Source organism: Scylla paramamosain, unplaced genomic scaffold (assembly GCF_035594125.1).
Source record: "Scylla paramamosain isolate STU-SP2022 unplaced genomic scaffold, ASM3559412v1 Contig20, whole genome shotgun sequence".
Lineage (NCBI taxonomy): Eukaryota > Metazoa > Arthropoda > Malacostraca > Decapoda > Portunidae > Scylla > Scylla paramamosain.
Genome location: NW_026973685.1, coordinates 157,654 through 162,500, shown reverse-complemented (window position 1 = coordinate 162,500; position 4,847 = coordinate 157,654). Strand labels below are relative to the sequence as shown.

General features: G+C 43.4%; 1 long non-coding RNA gene across 1 annotated transcript in view; it reads right to left on the bottom strand.

The window, feature by feature from the left end:
- The window catches only part of LOC135097457 (uncharacterized), a 3,099-nt gene extending 976 nt beyond the window's left edge, over nucleotides 1-2,123 (bottom strand). The window contains exon 1 of the long non-coding RNA XR_010265727.1: nucleotides 2,009-2,123. This is a non-coding gene — a long non-coding RNA (uncharacterized LOC135097457). The remainder of the gene's footprint in view (nucleotides 1-2,008) is intronic.
- Nucleotides 2,124-4,847: the final 2,724 nt, after the last annotated feature.

Sequence of the window (4,847 nt, the reverse complement as noted above, 5' to 3'; positions counted from 1 at the left end):
GTGGTGGTGGAAGAAAATAAAGCATTTCTAGACGCACTGGTTAAGGAGGAGGAGGAGGAAATGATAGCATGAGTATGAAGAGCACTACCACTGTACCATTATTTGTCAAAAAGCACTCCAGCCCAGCCATGTGAAGGAGTAAGTTACATCATCTCAGCACGCCATAATGTGTGTGTGTGTGTGTGTGTGTGTAAGGTGGTGGTGAGAGAGTGCGGTCAAATTGTCTGCGTTCTAACACTCTCTCTCTCTCTCTCTCTCTCTCTCTCTCTCTCTCTCTCTCTCTCTCTCTCTCTCTCTCTCTCTCTCTCTCTCTCTCTCCATTTTGTTACGTACATGTTGCATTCCCCTTCATGTTCTCCCTCACTTGTATTATCGACCACAATCATTAACTGCTTCCTCGCGACTCTCCCTCCCTCACATTCGCTAGACACCTGACACACTTTTCTCACCGTCCGCTTTGGCGAGCTGTGCGTGTCAGTCTCTCTCTCTCTCTCTCTCTCTCTCTCTCTCTCTCTCTCTCTCTCTCTCTCTCTCTCTCTCTCTCTCTCTCTCTCACGTCAAGCAGTTTCAAGTGATGTTCGTGGGCGAGAGGCACTTACGTCATGTTTCCTTTGTATTTACCAAGCCTATTATGGTCAGATTGTTGCCGGAGTACTTGCGTGGAATTTTGCATTGCATGTGGCACGCATTCCACTTTGCATGTGCTGGCAGTGCTCTTAAATTCTTCCTCGCCTTCTTTCACCACTCCAGTCTGCTTTCCTTCCCTCCCCTTCCCCTTACTTACGATCTATGGGTGGCCGTGTCTCACCCACGCCGAGGTTCTCCCGAGCAATGTTGTGGTAGTAAATTACATTCGATAATTTAACGTTCTGACTCTCCAACGTAAGAGGTTTGGACTCATATTTCTGGATTATTTTTTGTTTGCGTGCTATATTTTTACTCCCGAGCTTTCATGGTGAGAGTGCCCATGTGTTGAGGAAGGACAAGTGCTAGATTCGTGAAAGAGGACTCAACAATATATTTCAACATTATTTTTTGAATACACGTTATATTTCATGTCCAGACCTTTCTTTTCGTTGGGAGTATGTTTGCGTGGCGAGCAGCGTGGCAGGTAATAGGACTCAGCACTCTGCCGACGTGCACTGAGACTGTGAGCTCAAGCTTTTTTGTCGCCACGTGTCTGGTGCGATGTTCTGTCAGCGCTCACGTGATGGTGGAAGGCAGGGAGTCGTCTCGCGTGTAAGGATTTGCTATGGGTCACTGTCTGTTTTCACACTAAAAACGTGCACACTCATTATTGCCAAATGGAACAGCTACACGACAGACTAATCAAGGTCTGCCCCCCGTGTTTAATTATCTCATTTAGCGTCATTATTTAATAAACCCTCCTCATTTAGCTGCTGTCAGTGGACTTCATTGACTTATCTCACCATTTCGCCACGCAGAAAGATTTACATTGTTTGCACAACCCTGAAAGAAATTATATTTTACATGATTCATTCACAGCTGAGGTGTACACAGACTCACTGACTGACTGACTGACTGACTCCCGCGCCACAGTAGGATCTGACCCAGGTGAACAGTGTCTTGGCGTACTTTGTTTTCTCCTTGTTGTATTTCAGGGACGCGGAACACCGCGTCCCCTGACGCGCACTCAGCACATCGAGGTCTGCACACATTCAGCACGCTGCAAGTTGGCCAAGCAGGACATCCTCCCAATTTAGGTTGACTTGAATTTTTGTATTTGGTAATTCAATTTGTCACACACTAACTTCCGTCATTTGAATTAACTGTCGTTATGGAAGAATGGTGCATATGTCCACTCAGCTCACGGAACGATGTACGGATATTTGAATCACACTTCAACAGTAAAAATGGCAAAACACACACACAATCATGCACATTTCATCATAGGTGGTACGTTAATTGCTGATATTTCTGAATGCTAGGCACCAAACAACACTGGGTTTTTCGTATCAATCCACAGAGAACACATAATATCCCTCACGTTTTGAGAAAATTAGTCCCTTGATTAAAACCCGCCAGCGAGGCAGGTGGTCTCACGGGACAGCGTGACGACCCGTGCGGCGCGAGACGAGCCAGGTGCTGTGGTGCGTCTGGTGGCGGAGCGAACAGAGGTACAACCCAGGCCGAGGGTGTCTAGGACGGGTCGCCACCATTTGTGGTCTGACAGAGGTGTGTGTGTGTGTGTGTGTGTGTGTGTGTGTGTGTGTGTGTGTGTGTGTGTGTGTGTGTGTGTGCTTTATCCAAAAGAGGCTAATATTATTCTATTATTTTTTGTGAAGTGCAGGGGAGAAGGCCTTTGACCAGTGTTGCTGAGGATAACCTGCCTCAAGATAAGTACGAATCAGATAGGAAGAACAGATACAGGGAGACTTATTGGTCTATAACAACTGTATCTGCTGAGCTACACACTACGACTGACACTGAACTATTTGTGGAAGAACGGGATTGAATAGAACAAGACCCCCAAAGTTGTGTGTGTGTGTGTGTGTGTGTGCGTGTGTGTGTGTGTGTGTGTGTGTGTGTGTGTGTGCGCGCGCGCTTAGGTAGCAGATAGCATGCACCTCGTGGGGCTGAGTGGCGTAGGTGGCGGAGACAAAGGCTGGAGCACCGTGGTGTGGAGGTTTATTGATATATCAATCAACTTAAAATTGTAAGATCATGGTCTTTATTCACGCAATTAAACGTAAGTAGTGCCGAGAATAAACCAAGATATCTATCACACACCACACTAAAATTTACTTTGGGGAGGAAGAATCTCAGTCCTGATACACTGCAGTTCCCCGGATCACCTGGTGCTTCCCGTGTGGGGCTGAGGGCGTGGAAAGCAGGGAAAATAGAGCGACCCAATACTTTTCGAAGTTTACTAGTTAGTGGAGAGTGGAGGAGCGGGTGGGAGAGTAAAGATATTGACCAAATGCCGGGCGCCAGGACTCTGAACGGTATGGGCTTCAGTTTGAATGGCAGTGTGCTAATTGGGCAGGAGGAGGACTGAGTTACGATAATGCCATTTTTTAAACACTTAACTTTGCAATTGTCTTCCTTTCGTAGCCAAGAAGAAAAGGGGAAAACGCAATCTTCTTTTTTTCTCTTTCATATACGATGTGTGTGTGTGTGTGTGTGTGTGTGTGTTGTGTGTGTGTGTGTGTGTGTGTGTGTGTGTGTGTGTGTGTGTGTGCAAGCAAACATGTTTACAGGGGTCTGACTGTTACGAAAGAAAGACTACAACACCGAGAGAATGAAAGGATCGGCAGCAGTGAATAGCAAGAGGGAAAAAAAAGTGAGAGTGATCTTGTAGTATGGCTTAGTGTGTTTAGATATTAGTGACACTTAAAACTATATTGACCACTGCTTTTTTAATACAGACGTCCTCTCCCTACTCACCGCCACAAATACACAAGTCTCCTCACTGTATTAAGGCTAAACCAACGAGTCTGTACTGAGCCAGTCAAGAATAAGAATGTATCTAGGGTCGACTGATCTCCTTAGGTATGCCAGCGATAGTCATTACTGGGCTCTCTACGAATGATGCTTCACGCCAGTATGCGGGTGAACGAACGGCTGGCTCATGTGTCCTGCTTGCTGAGGGTGGTGGTGGTGGTGGAGGAGATAAGTAATGATAAGAGGAACATGAAGAAAAAAAGGTTTAGAACAAGAAGAACAAGAACAAGAATAATAATAATAGTAATGATGATGATAATGATAATAATAATAGTAATAGTAATAGTAATAATAATAATAATAATAATAATAATAATAATAATAATAATAATAATAATAATAATAATAACAACTAGAACAACAACAACAACAAAAACAACAACAATATAAACGACAGCTTAGCCACACACAAAAAACAGCATCCACATTATCAAATCTGAATTAAATAAAGTTACATTTACTCGTAAACACACAAGTTAGATTTTGTCATTTAAAACATATTACCATCATTTACACACATAAAAAGCATAATATTTACCCGCATTTTTAATTATGAGCTAACAAAGAGCGCGAATGTCCGATGACAAGCCTTTAGCACAGAGGGGAGAGGGAGTACGAGACGCTGCCGGGAAGGGATTGGGGTGTGGCATGCCTGGGTTGGTAATGAGGCGAGGCGATCACGGCAACACCAATCGGCTTTGTATGACGGAACGTGAAACAGAATCCTTCACTGGCGGAATCTGACTGTTCTCTGATTTTTGCAATATTTTTCTACCTCACTGTCTTCCCGGTTGTCATGTCACAAACGCCAATGAATCTCGTGTTCGTAATTCGAATGGAAGTTGATGGTCTAATGAATTGCTCTATGTTAAGACCTCCGTACTGTCCGCGAAAATGTGATAAATGGAGCTACTGTAGTTTTGTATGATTTATTTTGCGTAATATCGTCATAAATACTTTGTAAAACTGCTACATAATTCCTGCTTCATGTTATCTACACTATATTATTCTTTTTCTCTTTTCATCTATACGTATAGAGAAGAGCAGATTTCACTCATTTTCTAGCATATTCCTTTCCCTTACCTTTAAACTTTTCACCTCATCCATGTCACCTGTCCGCAGCACACACGAAAAAAAAAAAATCTCCATCTACAATTGTCTTCCGCATACTTATGATTTAAATAACTATAAGAACAAAGAGCTTCATAAAAACGAATGCAATTATCTCCTGATGCTTGTTCTTCCTTTGTGTGTGTGTGTGTTTTCTTTTTTCTGCATCTCCATCAAAATACGTCCAGTTAAATTAACCCTTTCTTTCTTTTCTTGCCTCCTCCCTTGCGTACCTACAAACTTTCCTACCAAGGAGCAAATTAAGCGACATT